Genomic DNA, 20,163 nt, shown 5'->3' on the forward strand with positions numbered 1-20,163 from the left:
TAAGCCTTGGAATTTTTCAAGGAGCATAGTTGGTTCAATTATGGAGGATATTTCATTGGATATAGAGGAAAGTTCTTAAATGCTTTGAAACTTGGAAGAGCTTCTCAATTTTCTTATTATTAGTTTAACAATGCAAGCTTCTTTTCTAAATTTCATATTAAAAAAGATCAAGTTTTATAAATAAAAAATTATAATAAAAACAGAAACCGAAACCGAACCGAACATAACCAAACCAAAAATGGAGGCAAAAATGATTCCTCGCCTCGTAGGAGGCTAATAGGTACAAAGTCTTGCACAACAAGAAAAACAATAACTTCTAGTAAGGACATACATACTCTCTTCCTCAAATTGTTGCAACTATTTAGAAGGAAAAGAATGGAAAACAAGAAAGATAAATTGTAGAGATAGAGAAATGAAGAAAATAAAGCTCTCTCTATATAGATAAATTGATCTTCTAATATAACAAATTAACCATCAGTATATATGCAGGTTGCAATCAAGCCACCCAATCTACGTCAAGTCTGAGATGCAGGTTGCAATCAAGCCACCCAATCTACGTCAATAAGTCTGAGACATACTTTCTCGTGATAAAAATATGTCTTGTTCAGATTGGGCAACTTCAATACCCAAGAATTACTTGTCCCCAATGCCTTTCGTCTCAAACTCCATCTCCAAGTACTCCTTCAGTCTAGAAATTTCTTCCTTGTCATTTACAGTCACAATCATATCATGTACGTTAATTAGGACTCTTGTCAGTTTACTCCTGTAGTTCTTTTTTCTTTTTTTTTTTTGAAAACTTTACTCCGGCAGTTCAGAAAGAGTATGATTGGAATTTGTCTGCCTGTTCCCGATTCTTCATTTGAAGAGGAAGAGCTTTGTAATATGCCGGGATTGTCGCAGGAAAGCACATTTGTCTAACTCCTTCGTCCTTAATAATGGGGAATATAATTCCTGATGCACCCTGAAAATAAAGGGAAAACCAAATTTTAGTTCAAGTGAAAACTTACGTATGTATTAATCGGTAATTGACAAGCATGTTGATAAAGAGGAACTATTGGGAATTTTAGTGAACATACCAAGATCAATCTAGTCCCAAGCCATATACCTTTAGGCGTAGGGAATGGAATCATTAAGCGGCCAACTCCATAGACAGCCACAGCAAAGAAATGGAGAAACAGATGGACCGGACGAGGGTTAAGACCAGAGAGAAGAGATATAGGTCCGTATGAACATATGCCTCCAAGGCTCAAATAGTCGAAACACGCTTCTCACATTTCCTTTCTTGCCGGGTGAGGTGATGCACAAAATACCTTGTACAAGGCTCCGGCCAATGTGTTTATGGTAGATGAAACAGGCTGCAGAAAGAAAACCAAGTATAATAATTATCAGCAAAGTGGAAATCGCAAACAGCACCATCAAACAAATTATAAATTTCACGTATGAGATAATGTTTGTTCATCCAGGTATCTAATATATTATGTTGTCAGACTCTCAAAGTATACATTAACATATCATATTGTCTAAACATGGAATTTTTTTTATTCCATATCTGATGATTTATACCTTGCGCAATGTGTAGAACGATTCGAGATATTCACACAAAGCTGGTGCGTCATTGAGATCAGATAGGGATCTAAGAAGATCCCTTAGAAGAACAATGTCTGAAAGAGCCACGGTCATTCCTCCTCCGGTTAAAGGGTGTCGCATGTTTAATGCATCACCCAATAAAATTGCACCAGGAGTGGGAACAGGAGTAGCAGGCATGCTTTTGTTTTGCATTGTTCTGATGTTTCCTTTTGTCAACCGCCACTAGAAAAGACTTCAAGAGCTGAGGGGGAACCTTAAATACCAAAGTCCTTCGATTAGTACTTTTCAATTGATAAATATTTGTCACATTTGAATCGAAACTTAACAAGTCAAGCAAATAATAGATAATAACCAATATAACCGAATGCCACATGGCATTATCTAGTTGATCCGATGGTAGTTAAGGTAGAAGGGTAATATTGTAATTAGTCTTTGTGGCTATATAAGAAGTAGTAGTGTGTTCAGTTGTATGGAGATATCATTGTAATCTTTCTGAAGTTTCATATATACAATCTCTCTTTCTCTTTCTCTCTCTCTGTCTTCTTCCATCTCCTTAGTTCAGTCATCCATTGTTGTTCATGTTAATATGGTATCATCGCCGGCATTGGCTCGTCGCCATTCTTGATTCTGGTGAAAACTTCGGCTGGTTTGGGTGCTGTTTTGAAGATTGGGTGTTCGGAGATTCGGGGCTCGAAGAATGGGCGTTTGGTAATCTGGATCGACGTTCTTGAAAATCTGGAGCGAATCAGGTGCTTTTGTTTCTTTCTTGGAGCTGTGGTATTTGGGGTTTTGGTTCAATTTGTTGAAATTTAATTGAAGCGACTATTTAGGGGTTTTGGTAGAATAGTGATGTGTTGATTTCTGCAATTATCATTCTTTCTGTATTGGTTCTTGGAGTATCATTCTCTAGGACTTATCGGTTTAACGAAGAAAGTGTCATTCTTTCTATGAATTTGGAGTTTCAGTCTCCTGTGCTGTGTTTTGGAGTGTCAATCTCCTGATTTAGTGTCTGTATTATTCATTCTATGAATCTTGGAGTTTTAGTCTCCTGTGTTGTGTTTTGGAGTGTCAATCTCCTGATTTAGTGTCTCTAGTCGAAGTGTGTGATTTGTGTTGTGCTTTGGAGTGTCAATCTCCTTATTTGAGCGTGGTTCTGTGAATCTTGGAAGTCTCTTGTGTAATCGTGGAGTGTCAGTCTCCTTGTTTGGTAATTTTTTCATTCAGCGTTTTGATTGATTGAATCTTTTTCAATGGCGTCTTCTTCATTCAAGATTGAGCATTTGTTGGGTATGTTGACTATAAAACTTAGAGATGATAATTTTGCCAAATGGGCCTTTCAGTTTCAGTCGGTTCTTAAAGGGTACAAATTATTTGGTCATTTTGATGACACGATTGGTTGCCCATCAAAGTATGCAGTTAGTTCATAGGCTGGTATTACAAGGGAGATTACCACAGAGTTTCTTGATTGGGAGTCTACTGATATGGCTCTTATTAGTCTGCTGTTGGCTACACTAACATATGAGGCAATGGAATATGTCTTGGGGTGCAGGACTGCCTTTGAAGCATGGTCAAATCTTGTTGAACGGTATGCTTCTGTTTCGAAGTCTAGGGTTAATCATTTGAAAACTGAGTTGCATACGATTCAGAAGGGGGCAGATAGTATTGATAAATACTTGTTGCGTTTGAAGAATATAAGAGATCAGTTAATGGCTGCAGGAGAGACAGTTTCTGATAATGATATTATCATTGCTAGGTTGGCAAGTTTACCTAAGGAATATGGTGTTATTCGCACTATTATCTTGGCACAGGAATCTTCCATTACCTTACAGGAATTTCGTGCACAATTACTTGGAACTGAAAAGGAGATTGAAGGAGAAATGAATCTGCTATCTCAGAACATGGCTGTTATGTATGTTCACGGTTCTCACTCTGGTCAGACTACTAATTTGGGATCTGTCATGTATGGAAGTGGATCTTCGAATGGTGCATCTTCATCCAATTCTCAACATCATGCTCATATACCTGCTACTACAGGTGGCACAATTAGTCAGCAAACACAGAGTGCATTTAATAATGCTTATCACCATGGTGTGGAGTTTCAGATGTTTGGATCTAATACGCTTCCTCCAGGGCATCATGATCAATCATATGGATATGGTCTTGTAGCTCAATCTAATTCTGGTCAGCAGCAAGGGTTCAGGACTCAGAACTATAATGGGGGTAATCGTTTGGCAATGGCAATGGTGGTCAATACAGGAATAATAGCAACAACTATAGAACTGGTAACAATTTCAGAGGTCGAGGGTTTCATAGTGGTAATGGTCATTATTCATCCGGGTCAAGACAAGTTCAGAATGTTACTGGATCATGGTCAGGCAATACAGAAGCTAGGCTAAATGTTGTTATTGAGTGTCAAATTTGCAATAAACGAGGGCATACTGCAGTGAACTGTTTTCACATAAATACGAGCAATACAACACCTGGTTTTATTGTGGAGTGTCAAATATGTGGCAAAAGAGGACATTCTGCTCTTGACTGTTTCCATAGAGCCAATTACACTTATCAAGGACAGCCACCTCCATCTTCCCTATCTGCCATGAATGCACAACAAACATCTCAGGTCCTTCCTCCGGATTCGTGGATTGTGGACTCGGGTGCGTCACACCACATGATTGCCGATATAAATGCATTAAATCAAGTGGCTTCTTATCAAGGTTCTGATAATATAACCATTGGTAATGGTTCAAGTTTACCAATTACACATATTGGCTCCACTGCTATTCATATTGCTGATCTTTCTCTTGTTCTCAGTAAAGTTCTTCATGTTCCAAATATTGCCAGAAATCTTCTTTCAGTGAAACAATTATGTGCAGATAATAATAGTTGGTTTATATGTGATGAGTGTGAATTTTTTGTGCAGGACAAGAAGACAAGGGAGGTGGTGTATCACGGAAGGAGTAAACCAGAAGAGTTGTTTCAGATTCCGGTGGTTAAAGTTTCTGGAAGGCTAGAATTTGTTACAAGAGATCCAATGGTTTACTTAGGGAAAATGGTGAAATCAGATATTTGGCATCAACGATTAGGACATCCAGCACATGATACAATGGCAGCAATGTTAAGACAGTCTAAAGTTGTACACAAGATAGATAATACATGTACTACTTGTACTTCTTGTATTCAAGGAAAAATGTCTAGAGTACCTTTTCCGGTTAGAAATAACAGATGTGTGGTTCCTTTTGAGAAAGTTCATACTGATGTTTAGGGTCCAACTCCTGTAAAGTCTGTGGAAGGTTTTAGATACTATGTACTGTTTGTTGATGAATATACAAGATTTACTTGGATATTTCCCATGTGCAACAAATCTGATGTATTTGCAATTTTTGTCAAGTTTTATACTTTTATTTGCACTCAGTTTGGAATGACAATTAAAGGGTTGCAAACAGATGGTGGAGGTGAATATACTAGCAAGAGGTTTACATCTTTCTTGGCTGAAAAAAGGCATTATGCAATTTATTTCATGTCCTTACACTCCTCAACAGAATGGGATTTCTGAGAGGAAACATAGGCATGTGGTGGATACTGCTCTCACTTTACTAAGTGCTTTTGGTGTAAGTAGTGAGTTTTGGTACTTTGCTTGTGCACATGCAGTATTTCTGATTAATAAAATGCCTTGTAAGACTTTGTCCTTTAGTTCTCCTTATCTGCTGTTATACAACCAGTTACCTGAGTTGCAGTCTTTGAGAATATTTGGATCTGTTGTATTTCCTTGGATAAAACCTTACAACAGTCATAAATTGCAGTTTAAATCCAAAATGTGTATTTTCTTAGGTTATGCAATGGGGTATAAGGGCATTATCTGTTATGATCAACAGTCCAAGAAGTGTTTTATATCAAGGTATGTCATTTTTTAAGAATCCATTTTTCCTGCAAAGTTAAAGTCTTCTCACAGTGGTGATATTTCTGGTAAGTCAACTGGTAACACTAATACTGTGATTCTGCCATTTCCTATTCCCCTAAGTGCTACAAGGAATCATTCTGAGCATAGTCAGTCACCAGTTATTCATCCTGTTGGGACATCAGGATCTGTCAGTACTTCTCCACAACTTCAAAGTCATGCATCTTCATCAGCATCAACACCTGGTAATTCCAACTCTTCAGCTAGTGATACACCACATCAATCTCCTTTGCTTCCTGTCCTCGATCCCACTCAACTACAGGTAATACTTCCTCTTTCTGACAGCTCATCTCATACTGGTTCACCTGTCTTACCTGTCCAACACCCACCACATCATGGGATTCAAACTAGATTACAAACAGGAGCTATCTCAAGAAAGAATTATACTGCTTATCTTACAGCGTTACCTGAGTTAAGTTCATTACAAATTCTGGACTCAGGTTCTGATAATTCTGGTTTTGGTCCAACTACTGGTGCATGCTTTGCTGGTTTTTCGTTCTTAGCAGATATATTTGAAATTGAAGAACCTAAGACTTTTAGGGTTGCATCTTGTAAATCTGAGTGGCAAAAAGCTATGCAAGAAGAGTATGATGCTTTAAAGGCTCAAGGTACTTGGATTCTAGTTCCTACTCCATCCAACATAACCATTGTAGGCAGTAAATGGGTCTATAAAATCAAGAAAAATCCTGATGGGTCAATATCAAGGTATAAAGCTAGGTTAGTTGCTCAGGGTTACACTCAAGAACAAGGGCTGGATTACTCAGAAACATTCAGTCCAGTGGTAAGACACACCACTGTAAGACTTATTCTTGTCTTAGCTGCCCAATATGGCTGGAATCTGCGACAACTAGACATTAAAAATGCCTTTTTGCATGGTGATCTCAAGGAAGAGGTTTATATGCAGCAGCCTCGAGGCTTTGTGGATACTTCTTCTCCAAATCATGTGTGTAAACTCATTAAGTCGTTTTATGGCTTAAAGCAAGCCCCGAGAGCCTGGAACTCAAAGTTTACGAGTTATCTTCCATCTCTTGGTTTCAAAACTTCTCTTTCGGATACAAGTTTATTTGTTAAAGTCGATGAAGGCGATATTATTCTTCTACTACTCTATGTAGACGACATCATACTCACTAGCTCTAATTCTACAAAAATTCAAGTAGTAATCACTAATCTTGCAGAAGTGTTTGATCTCAAGGATATGGGCAGATTATCTTTTTTCTTGGGCTTGCATATTCAGTATAAAGATGATGGGTCACTGTTTATAAGTTAATCTAAATATGCTAAGGATTTACTGAAGAAGGCGGCCATGGAGACATGTAAGCCCACATCCACACCATCAAAACCACATGCTCAGCTACTTGAACAAGAAGGCACTGCTCTCTCTGATCCAAGTCATTATCGAAGTCTAGTAGGGGCTCTTCAGTATTTGACCTTTACTCGGCCAGATCTTGCTCATGCTATTAACATGGTCTGTCAGTTTATGACTTCCCCAACAGATCTTCACATGCACCTTGTCAAAAGAATCTTGAGATACCTAAAAGGAACACTTGACTATGGTCTGCACTACAAAAAGAGCTTGGATTTCAATCTACTTGCCTATTCAGATTCAGATTGGGCAGCACACATAAATACCCGAAGGTCTATATCTGGATTTGTGATTTACTTAGGAGATAACCCAATCTCATGGCAATCTAAGAAGCAGTCAACAGTTTCTCGTAGTTCCACTGAGGCTGAATACAAAGCTCTAGCACATTATGCAGCAGATTTGTTTTGGATTCGGGCTCTCCTCAAAGATATGCATCAGAGAATTTTGGTCCCTCCATTACTTTACTGTGATAACCTTAGTGCCTTGGCTTTAAGCTCCAATCCTGTTTTTCATTCCAAGATCAAACATCTTGATACCGACTATCACTTTGTTCGAGAAAAAGTGCAACGAGGTGATTTGATTGTCCATTATATACCTACTACAGATCAGGTGGCAGATGTGTTCACAAAAGGATTGCATAGTCCCGTGTTTGTCAAGCACTACCGACAGCTTGCACTTGCTGTTTCTGATCAGTTTCCAGCTGGTTGATTCAAACTTCACTTGGCTGTTCAGTTTGAGGGGGAAGTAATAACCAATATAACCGAATGCCACATGGCATTATCTAGTTGATCCGATGGTAATTAAGGTAGAAGGGTAATATTGTAATTAGTCTTTGTGACTATATAAGAAGTAGTAGTGTGTTCAGTTGTATGGAGATATCATTGTAATCTTTCTGAAGTTTCATATATACAATCTCTCTTTCTCTTTCTCTCTCTTTGTCTTCTTCCATCTCCTTAGTTCAGTCATCCATTGTTGTTCATGTTAATAATAGATACCTGAGGAGCCACCACAGTTTTCAAGTACTTGGCCATTTCACCATTAGCTAGTGAAGGTACTTTTGTGCCGGGAACATCTACCAAACAACGAACCTCGGTACTACTGATAGGGTAAAATAAAATGGGTGAAGGTTCTCCCAAGATCACATGCCCGTGGTTTGCATAAGGAAGGTCACAGTTCTCCAAGATCAAACCGACGAAGCAAGAAGGATTGTCAACCTTTGGAGAACAGAGATTGCGGCGGAGATATGAAAAGCACCCATCGCAAACTATTGTTAGCGGAACATATGATCTCATCTCCTCTCCAGCCTTGTTCTTGTACGTAACACCCTTGATGGTGCCCTTTTCTTCAATTAGGGCTGTAACAGTTCCTTGTTCCAGTGTCACGCTGTTAAGGATATGAGTTACAAGTTGAAAAAGATTACTCAAAACAATCAAAAGACCAAGAAAACAAGAGATTTTTCTGTTTGCCCAGAACACAACTCGGTACACCAAATATAATAATGCAATTGATTGGAAATTTGAAAAAAAAAAAATTCAACCAATTATATTATGACACTTGATGTACCGGACCGTGTTCTAGACACACACTGAACAATTTCTCCAAGAAAACATGGAAAATGAGAATTACTTTTTATGAGTTGCACCCCTTTCGTGCATTTTATGGATGAAACGTCCGTTGTGAAAACTTCTCCTGACGATATCTGAAGCATAATTTTTCAAGCGATAAGACAGTTTTGTGTCATTCCCATTTTTATAAAGAGCATAACCAAACACTTTCTGTGCATCAATGGACTCATTTGCAGTCTGCATGTCACAAATATGAATTGTTGATCAAAATCGATGCACGCAAATTTGGTATTAAATAATCAATTAGTACAGAAACTATGGCAATGTGTTTAGCAAATTAAACAATTTTAAGCAATTGCTTACCTTCAAGACCCAACTCAATCAATTTGAGATAGCCTCCAGGCTGCAACAGCTCACCAACAATTCTGTCGGGCTCACTCAAGTCTCTTTCGATCACGTGTACGCGGCGCCCTTCCTGTAACGATGAAGCAAAACATATGTTTATACTCAAAAGCTCACATGATCAAAGATTGTTAGCCAAGAAATTAAAGAAGATCTGAATGCTTAATTAGCTAGCCTTCTCAGAAATCTTTATTAAGCTTTGACTACTTAGCTTATCTGGGTTGTTTGAGGAAAATAGATTATAAAAAGTAACAACAATTTAATTAACTAATTAATAATGATTTCTCTCCTCCAAGTATTATCGTTGATCCACTTGTTGAGGAATCTCATTCAGATATCTAGGAAATGGATGGAAATCAATGTACTGTGACTATGTTTTGATGAAATCTACTATCGTAATTTTTCCAACAACAACAACAACAACAACAAAGCCTTTTCCCACTAAGTGGGGTCGGCTATATGAATCCTAGAACGCCATTGCGCTCGGTTTTGCGTCATGTCCTCCGTTAGATCCAAGTACTCTAAGTCTTTTCTTAGAGTCTCTTCCAAAGTTTTCCTAGGTCTTCCTCTACCCCTTCGGCCCTGGACCTCTGTCCCGTAGTCACATCTTCGAACCGGAGCGTCAGTCGGCCTTCTTTGCACATGTCCAAATCACCGGAGCCGATTTTCTCTCATCTTTCCTACAATTTCGGCTACTCCTACTTTACCTCAGATATCCTCATTCCCAATCTTATCCTTTCTCGTGTGCCCACACATCCCACGAAGCATCCTCATCTCCGCTACACCCATTTTGTGTACGTGTTGATGCTTCACCACCCAACATTCTGTGCCATACAACATCGCTGGCCTTATTGTCGTCCTATAAAATTTTCCCTTGAGCTTCAGTGGCCTACGACGGTCACACAACACGCCGGATGCACTCTTTCCATCCAGCTCGTATTCTATGGTTGAGATCTCCATCTAATTCTCCGTTCTCTTGCAAGATAGATCCTAGGTAGCGAAAACGATCGCTTTTTGTGATCTTCGCTAGATTGCTCCGGTCATTAGTGTGGATAAGTATATAAATGGATAGAGATAGGAAAGCAAACACAAGATGTACGTGGTTCACCCAGATTGGCTACGTCCACGGAATAGAAGAGTTCTCATTAATTGTGAAAGGTTTACACAAGTACATAGGTTCAAGCTCTCCTTTAGTGAGTACAAGTGAATGATTTAGTACAAATGACATTAGGAAATATTGTGGGAGAATGATCTCGTAATCACGAAACTTCTAAGTATCGGAGTGTGGTGTCGTCTTGACTTGCCTTATCTGTCTCATAGGTAGATGTGGCATCTTCTCTGGAAGTACTCTTCCTCCATCCAGGGGTGGTATCTTTAACTGGTGGAGATGCACAAGGTAATGTATCAATTTCACTTGAAGCTTACTTGTAGTTTCAGGCTTGGTCAAGCGCGATACAAACCATGTAGTAGGAGTCCCCCAAGTCGCCGAGCTAGGGGGTCTGCTGAAAGAGGTGACAGACAAGGTAAGCAATCAGAGCTCCGACTGATTGTTCACCTTCTCCCCATCTTGCAGCAGCATGAAGGATAAAGAGAAGAAAAATGAGAAGAGATGATATGAGATACTTTTGCTTTTGAAGAAGTAACTTTCCACAGGCTTATTCTTGAACTGAGCTGGAGGGTTTTCTGGTTTCCTCCAGAGTATAAGGCCGACTGAAGAATTTGAGGGTCAAAACAAGTCCATCAAATCTAGAGTACATTCCACCCTGCTGATATGGGATACTTTTGCTTTTGACAGAGTAATGGATGTATCGGCACGTGTGCTGTTACGCTTGTCTCCACATGCTTCCTTGTATCCTTCGCACTTACCCTATCTGTTCCTCAAGCAGATGCGGAATCTTCCCTGGAAACATAAGATGTTGAAGATGAGTACTCGAGAGCAATGCCAGGTAAGTAATCAGGTAAGGGGTTCCAGGCAGTCAGTTCCTGGCTGGAAGCTTGATTCCAAGTGTTGACTGATTGCTCTCTTTCTCCTTGTCTTGCAGGTAAAAACAAGGCCAAAAGAAAAGACAGGGAAAAAGCATGATATGGGATACTCTTGCTTTTAACCCTGATGATATGAGATATTCTTGCTCTAGTATAGCTTGTTTGCAGAGGTATTATCGGGGGGAAAGAAAGCTGAATATTTCGAAAGGCTTCGTTGAGAGTGCCCTCTTAGATATGATGAAGGGTTGAGCATTTTTGCAGGTCTGCCTGTCCGTTGGGGATGGAGGTCGACATATATAGGAGTCTCCCTAACAACAAGTAGTAATGCTATTCCTTTGCCCTGCTTGGTCATAGCACGGTAGTGGGAGTTGCCAGTTTCACATGTTTTAACTCTGTCAGAGCACTTTGAAAAGGTGGTCTGTGGTATCTGGCTCTCGAGATTCGGAGAACGATGCCTCTTCGATTTTTGAGAAAGCAATCATGCTGGGGGTCTGACTCTCGAGATTCGGAGAGCAGTGTCTCTTCGATTTTTGAGGAAGTAATCATGTTGGGAGTCTGGCTCTCGAGATTCGGAGGGCGGTGCCTCTTCGATTTTGGAGCAAGCAATCTTGTTGGGAGTGTTGTCTCGAATGTGAGTAAAGGTTGGGCATGTTTGCTAGTCTACCTTGCCACGAAGCACAAAGGTTGACACACAGGGACTTTCCAATTATCCAGCAATGGTACTGTTCCTTTACCCTCTCTTCGATTTTGAGAAAGTAGTCATGTTGGGAGTCTGGCTCTCGAGATTCGGAGGACGGTGCCTCTTCGATTTTGGAGCAAGCAATCTTGTTGGGAGTGTTTTCTCGAATGTGAGTAAAGGTTGGACATGTTTGCTAGTCTACCTTGCCACGAAGTACAGAGGTTGACACACAGGGACTTTCCAATTATCCAGCAGTGGTACTGTTCCTTTACCCTTGTGGGTAATAATATGGTAGCTAGACCTTCAAAATTTATGTGTCTAAACTTTTGTTAGTGCTGTTTCTTTGCTATTCTTTTACCTTTCTTGGTCAGAGCGATGTAGTGGGAGCTACAAGCTTCACGTGCTCAACTTTGGCAGAGAACTTTGGCAAAGTTATCTGTGGTACCCATGAGCTATTGTTGCGTGTGGGAAGTGGGTGATTGAACAGTAAGATTCATGTGCTTTCTACTTCACCAGAAGTCTTCGACAGAATGCCCATAATTTCTGCAAAGCTGAGTGTGCGTGTGACAGGTGCTGACAAGGCTAGAAAAGTAGGTGCCTCTTCGATTTCTGAGATCGGCCCTCGTGGTCTCTGAGCAGCCCAGCTTTTGAGAAAGCGAGCACCTCTTCGATTGATTCGGAGAACGATGCCTCATCGATTTTTGAGAAAGCAATCATGCTGGGGGTCTGGCGTGCCTCTTCGATTTTGGAGCAAGCAATCTTGTTGGGAGTGTTTTCTCGAATGTGAGTAAAGGTTGGGCATGTTTGCTAGTCTACCTTGCCACGAAGCACAGAGGTTGACACACAGGGACTTTCCAATTATCCAGCAATGGTACTGTTCCTTTACCCTCTCTTCGATTTTTAAGAAAGTAGTCATGTTGGGAGTCTGGCTCTCGAGATTCGGAGGACGGTGCCTCTTCGATTTTGGAGCAAGCAATCTTATTGGGAGTGTTTTCTCGAATGTGAGTAAAGGTTGGGCATGTTTGCTAGTCTACCTTGCCACGAAGCACAGAGGTTGACACACAGGGACTTTCCAATTATCCAGCAGTGGTACTGTTCCTTTACCCTTGTGGGTAATAATATGGTAGCTAGACCTTCAAAATTTATGGGTCTAAACTTTGTTAGTGCTGTTTCTTTGCTATTCTTTTACCCTTCTTGGTCAGAGCGATGTAGTGGGAGCTGCAAGCTTCACGTGCTCAACTTTGGCAGAGAACTTTGGCAAAGTTATCTGTGGTACCCATGAGCTATTGTTGCGTGTGGGAAGTGGGTGATTGAACAGTAAGATTCATGTGTTTTCTACTTCCCCAGAAGTCTTTGACAGAATGCCCATAATTTCCGCAAAGCTGAGTGTGCGTGTGACAGGTGCTGACAAGGCTGGAAAAGTAGGTGCCTCTTCGATTTCTGAGAGCGGCCCTCGTGGTCTCTGGGGAGCCCAGCTTTTGAGAAAGCGAGCGCATCTTCGATTTCTGAGATCGGCCTTCGTGGTCTTTGAGCAGCCCAACTTTTGAGAAAGCAAACGCCTCTTCGATTTCTGAGATCAACCCTCGTGATCTCTAAGCAGCCCAACTTTTGAGAAAGCAAACGTCTCTTCGATTTCTGAGCAGGCGCCTCTTCGATTTCTGAAGCTCCGTCGAGTGCAGATTTTTATAGGGGCTGACATTAAGTTCCAAAGCACACTTGAATCTCCACCAGTAGAAGCTTCATTCTTGCACTTCTAAGATCTTGATTTGTCCGACCTCTTCTCTCTTCAACACCTTTGAAAATGTCTGGCCCCTCTGACCGTCGTTTTGACTTGAACCTTGTTGAAGAGGCAGCCCCGCCTTCTCCAGACAACATATGGCGCCCATCCTTCGTCTCCCCTACTGGTCCTCTTACCGTTGGGGATTCCGTGATGAAGAATGATATGACCGCTGCGGTGGTGGCCAGGAACCTTCTCACTCCCAAAGATAACAGACTACTTTCCAAACGGTCTGATGAGTTAGCTGTTAAGGATTCGCTGGCTCTCAGTGTTCAGTGTGCAGGTTCTGTGTCTAATATGGCCCAACGCCTATTTGCTCGAACCCGCCAAGTTGAATCATTGGCGGCTGAAGTGATGAGTCTCAAACAGGAGATTAGAGGGCTCAAGCATGAGAATAAACAGTTGCACCGGCTCGCACATGACTATGCTACAAACATGAAGAGGAAGCTTAACCAGATGAAGGAAACTGATGGTCAGGTTTTACTTGATCATCAGAGATTTGTGGGTTTGTTCCAAAGGCATTTATTGCCTTCGTCTTCTGGGGCTGTACCGCGTAATGAAGCTCCAAATGATCAACCTCTGATGCCTCCTCCTTCTAGGGTTCTGTCCAATACTGAGGCTCCAAATGATCCCCCTCCGGTGCCTTCTCTTTCTGGGGCTCTACCGACTGCTGAGACTTCTCCTAAGCAACCTTTGTGAAGACTCCCTCTTGTGTGTTTATTTTGACTCATGTATATGTACATATTTGTAGCTTATCGGGGATATCAATAAATAAGCTTTCCTTCATTTCAACGTATTGTGTTATATACACCAAAGCCTTCTTCGCTAAGTTCTTTGAATTTTCTTTTGTTTAAGCTTGTATGTTGAAGCTTTCAGAGTGGAGCATGTAGGTTGGGGTAGTGTTCCCTTAATTTCCCGAGTGAGGAAAACTTCTCGGTTGGAGACTTGGAAAATCCAAGTCACTGAGTGGGATCGGCTATATGAATCTTAGAACGCCATTATGCTCGATCCTGTGTCATGTCCTTCGTTAGATCCAAGTACTCTAAGTCTTTTCTTAGAGTCTCTTCCAAAGTTTTCCTAGGTCTTCCTCTACCCCTTCGGCCCTGAACCTCTGTCCCATAGTCGCATCTTCTAATCGGAGCGTCAGTAGGCCTTCTTTGCACATGTCCAAACCACCGTAACCGATTTTCTCTCATCTTTCCTTCAATTTCGGCTACTCCTACTTTACCCCGGATATCCTCATTCCTAATCTTATCCTTTCTCGTGTGCCCACACATCCAACGAAGCATCCTCATCTCCGCTACACCCATTTTGTGTACGTGTTGATGTTTCACCACCCAACATTCTGTGCCATACAGCATCGCCGGCCTTATTGCCGTCCTATAAAATTTTCCCTTGAGCTTCAGTGGCATACGGCGGTCACACAACACGCCGGATGCACTCTTCCACTTCATCCATCCAGCTTGTATTCTATGGTTGAGATCTCCATCTAATTCTCCGTTCTTTTGCAAGATAGATCCTAGGTAACGAAAACGATCGCTCTTTGGTATTTCTTGATCTCCGATCCTCACCCCTAACTCGTTTTGGCCTCCATTTGCACTGAACTTGCACTCCATATATTCTGTCTTTGATCGGCTTAGGCGAAGACCTTTAGATTCCAACACTTCTCTCCAAAGGTTAAGCTTTGCATTTACCCCTTCCTGAGTTTCATCTATCAACACTATATCGTCTGCGAAAAGCATACACCAAGGAATATCATCTTGAATATGTCCTGTTAACTCATCCATTACCAACGCAAAAAGGTAAGGACTTAAGGATGAGCCTTGATGTAATCCTACAGATATGGGAAAGCTTTCGGTTTGTCCTTCATGAGTTCTTACGGCAGTCTTTGCTCCTTCATACATATCCTTTATAGCTTGGATATATGCTACTCGTACTCCTTTCTTCTCTAAAATCCTCCAAAGAATGTCTCTTGGGACCCTATCATACGCTTTTTCCAAATCTATAAAGACCATGTGTAAATCCTTTTTCCCATCTCTATATCTTTCCATCAATCTTCGTAAGAGATAGATTGCCTCCATGGTTGAGCGCCCTGGCATGAACCCGAATTGGTTGTCCGAAACCCGTGTCTCTTGCCTCAATCTATGCTCAATGACTCTTTCCCAGAGCTTCATTGTATGACTCATTAGCTTAATACCCCTATAGTTCATGCAATTTTGTACGTCGCCCTTATTCTTGTAGATAGGCACCAAAGTGCTCGTTCGCCACTCATTTGGCATCTTCTTCGTTTTCAAAATCCTATTGAAAAGGTCAGTGAGCCATGTTATACCTGTCTCTCCCAAAAGTTTCCACACTTCGATTGGTATATCGTCTGGGCCTATTGCTTTTTTATGCTTCATCTTCTTCAAAGCTACAACCACTTCTTCCTTCCGGATTCGACGATAAAAAGAGTAGTTTCTACACTCTTCTGAGTTACTCAACTCCCCTAAAGAAGCACTCATTTCATGTCCTTCATTGAAAAGATTATGAAAATAACCTCTCCATCTATCTTTAACTGCGTTCTCTGTAGCAAGAACCTTTCCATCCTCATCCTTGATGCACCTCACTTGGTTTAGGTCCCTTGTCTTCTTTTCCCTTGCTCTAGATAGTTTATAGATATCCAACTCTCCTTCTTTGGTATCTAGTCGTTTATACATATCGTCGTAAGCCGCTAACTTAGCTTCTCTAACAGCTTTCTTCGCCTCTTGCTTCGCTTTTCTATACCTTTCACCATTTTCATCGGTCCTCTCCTTGTATAAGGCTTTACAACATTCCTTCTTAGCCTTCACCTTTGTTTGTACCTCCTCATTCCACCACCAAGATTCCTTTTGGTGTGGGGCAAAGCCCTTGGACTCTCCTAATACCTCTTTTGCTACTTTTCGGATACAACTAGTCATGGAATCCCACATTTGGCTAGCTTCCCCCTCTCTATCCCACACACATTGGGTGATTACCTTCTCTTTGAAAATGGCTTGTTTTTCTTCTTTTAGATTCCACCATCTAGTCCTTGGGCACTTCCAAGTCTTGTTCTTTTGTCTTACTCTTTTGATATGTACATCCATCACCAACAAGCGATGTTGATTAGCCACGCTCTCTCCTGGTATAACTTTGCAATCCTTACAAGTTATACGATCCCCTTTCCTCATTAGAAGAAAATCTATTTGTGTTTTTGACAACCCACTCTTGTAGGTGATCACATGTTCTTCTCTCTTCTTAAAGAAGGTGTTGGCTAAGAAGAGATCATATGCCATTGCAAAATCCAAGATAGCTTCCCCATCCTCGTTTCTCTCCCCAAAACCATGGCCACCATGAAAACCTTCATAGTTGCCTGTCTCCCTACCCACGTGTCCATTTAGATCTCCTCCTATAAATAACTTCTCCGTCTGAGCAATTCCTTGCACCAAGTCTCCAAGATCTTCCCAAAATTTCTCCTTCGAACTCGTATCCAACCCTACTTGAGGTGCGTACGCACTAATCACATTGATAAGTTCTTGTCCTATTACAATCTTGATTGCCATGATTCTATCTCCTACCCTCTTGACATCTACAACATCTTGTACCAAGGTCTTGTCCACGATGATGCCAACACCGTTTCTCGTTCTATTTGTGCCCAAATACCAAAGTTTAAACCCTGAGTTTTCTAGATCCTTTGCCTTACTACCAACCCACTTAGTTTCTTGTAGGCATATAATATTTATCCTTCTCCTCACCATAACTTCCACTACTTCCATAGATTTTCCCGTTAAGGTTCCTATATTCCACGTTCCTAAACGCATTTTGCTCTCTTGAACTCTACCCTTCTGTCCTAGCTTCTTCACCCTCCCCCGTCTAATAGGATCAAAGTACTTCTTTTGTGTGTCCCGGGTAAAGTTGATAGGAGCATATGCTCCCAAACAACTTTGAGTGGAGTCGTTCGAAAAGAAGTTTCTATGGCCCCCTTGCTCATTTAACACTGCATCCGGGTGCCGATGGAGATACAGCGACCCTTGCTCACTTATCACTGTGCTCGGGCCTCTAATCCATAATATTCATTTTATAGTAGAGAGAATTATTTTGCCACCTTCCCAAGAGTGTAAGTAAGGGCAGCACCGGCAACTCCGGCACCGACAATGACAACGTCCATGCCACTAGCAATCTCCGGTAGTCAATTACCGTTCTGGGATGGCATCCGCACGTACCCATTTCCTTTAACGCCGTCGGAAACTTTCTCGACCACCTTCTTCTTCTCACCGCTGAGAGTGGTGTTGATGATCATGAAGAAAACAGAGCCCAGCAGAGAAACCAACACCCCCACCAAGAGCATACTGATAATCCATCTCCAATGTCAAAATAAAAAAGATATCAACCAAAATTAAAAATTTGGAAGAATGGGGATTTGGGTTGTAGCTGTTTTCACAATCTGTACGCTGCTTCGAGCTGTTTTATTTTATTTTATTTTATTTTTTTTACATGTGCTTTTTGGTTGTGAAAGTGAAGAGAAGAGAAAGTGCTTATATAGAGTTGGGCATATGCTATAGCTTTGAGGGTTGGAGCCTGCCGATGAAGTTTTTTTTTTTTTTTTTTGGTCGGAAGAACGATTCAAAGAAACAGAAAGGCACAAGGCCAAGGCCAAACAACAAGCAGAGAGCGTCCCCACGAACCCAGGGAGCAGAAACCAAGATAAATAGAACACAAATAGATGCCGACAAACAAGACCCCAGCGTCATCCCATTTACCCAAGCAAAAAAAACCCCCACCCATTACATTAGAGGACACAAAAGACCGTCCTTGTTCAAGACACACACAAGCGAAGATGGAGGTCTTACAACCCAGCCAAAGCCGCACATCTCCGGAGAAATATTTCTGGCGACAAAATTCGTCGCCCTATTTGCTGACCATGGAACCCATAACCAAGAGCATGATTGAAAACTCCTCCCAACCTTCAAAGCACGGCTAAGAATTGGGAGCAGGTCCCAATCACAACTCAGAAAAGGAGCAATGAGGGACCGAATAATAGCTTGAGCATCCGATTCAATCACCACCTCCTGTAGTTGTAGATTATTCACCAGAACGCATCCCCCCATTGAAAGAAGCTAGGGCAGTGACAATAGCCCGATTAGTTCTGAAAGGAGATGGCATCCCCCCATTGAAAATTGCGTCACATCGGGCTCTTCAAATAAACCAACACGAAAAAACTAAATAAGACAGAGCACGATTCAATTCCTCCTTACAGCCCCGAACTTGATTGATTACCGATCACATCCGATCACCCAAAGTTGTAATAGAACTTCGAATAATTTGAAGACGCATGGGACCCTCATTCCACACCCTAGCAGCCCACGGTCAAAGAAGGAGAATATGCTCCATAGACTCATCACATTCCTCACAAATAGGGCAAAGAGGGGATAAAGCACACCTGCGCTGATAAAGGTTGAATTTGGTGACACAAGCATTACGGAGAGCCCTCCTGCCGATGAAGTTATGGGACCATTTTTTAAAAATTCATGTGGGGTTGTGGTAGGGTGTGGCTTATCGTAGGGTAGAATTGTGTTGGATAGAGAGGACAAATATAGAGTCGCTTGTGGACAATTTAAAGGTGTCAATTACAACATAATGCTAATCAACGGTTAGTTTTTGTTGGACTCTAACTCTACTATGATGGACTGATCCTCTTCGTGAGGATCTTGGGAATCTTCCAATCACATCCGTTCATCGTACATCATATGGTCATAAATCATTGTAATTTTTTTATTTAAAATTGAATATAAACAATACCTGACAAAAACTAGCCACACGATGTACGATGAACGAATGTGATTACAGGATCCCTGGGATCCTCACAAAAAGGATCCGGCGATGATACTCTCTCATATAAAATACACACATTCATCTCCATCATCATCTTTGTCATCATCAATATATTATTAGATTTAGATTGATTTTCTTTGTAAGAAATGGCATGTAGATGGGAGTTTAAATGCGAGCAATCTTTCTAAGAGAAATACTAAGAAAACTATCTTAAAAATGAAATTCTTCTTGGACTCTTTGTCGCTTTATCTTATTTGCACAATATTTTATAATGTTGACACACGATTTGACGTCAAACTGTGAGATGACAAATAGTCCATAAGAGTCCCATTTTGACAGTCTTCTTAGCATTTATCATCTTTCTAATTAATTGATTGAGTAAAGATCGGAGGTCATGTTTTTAATGTACTTACATATCATAATTGTTAGAAAAATTTTATTTGAACCTAACTTTCTTATCTCTATACCCAACTAAAATTTTTATCTTTCAAATCTTCAAAATCATCCTTAAATAAACAAAAAAAGAATAATTTTATAAACCCATTCATAAATAGCAACGATAATCTCTTTGCATCATTTTTATTTAATCCGGTGACCCAACCCTAACGTCGGCAACCTTTTCCGAAGTCGACACCGACCACCCCTTACTCTCTTTTTTTCTAATGTTTTTATTATATGATAAAGAAAGTATACTTTTTTTTTCTTAATTTTATTAGGTTATTTCACAAGCACATGTTTTCCTTTTTTGTCAACTTCACAAGCACATGTTGACTGGCGTTGTTTTATTGTGTTTTAAATAGAAACTGAACAATTACAATTCTATTGTAAAATTGACGGTGTGTGCAGTGGAATAAATAAATAAGATATAAAATTTATGAGGTTCCTCTACAGTCAGTGTGTACGTCCTCGGGGCAGTAGTGATGCTTTCTTTTATAATCTGAAATAATAAGATTACAAAGATAACTCTCTCTATTCTCTCCTCTCTTTTTCCTCTCTCTGCCATGAACCTTCTGGCTTCTCTCTTCC

The 20,163-nt window shown here is 40.8% G+C and overlaps 1 pseudogene; it reads right to left on the reverse strand.

Moving 5' to 3' along the window:
* Window positions 1-633: 633 nt before the first annotated feature.
* LOC103431944 (squalene monooxygenase SE1-like) lies at window positions 634-18,760 on the reverse strand (annotated as a pseudogene).
* Between the last annotated feature and the right edge of the window lie 1,403 nt (window positions 18,761-20,163).

Source organism: Malus domestica, chromosome 10 (genome assembly GCF_042453785.1).
Source record: "Malus domestica chromosome 10, GDT2T_hap1".
Taxonomy (NCBI): domain Eukaryota; kingdom Viridiplantae; phylum Streptophyta; class Magnoliopsida; order Rosales; family Rosaceae; genus Malus; species Malus domestica.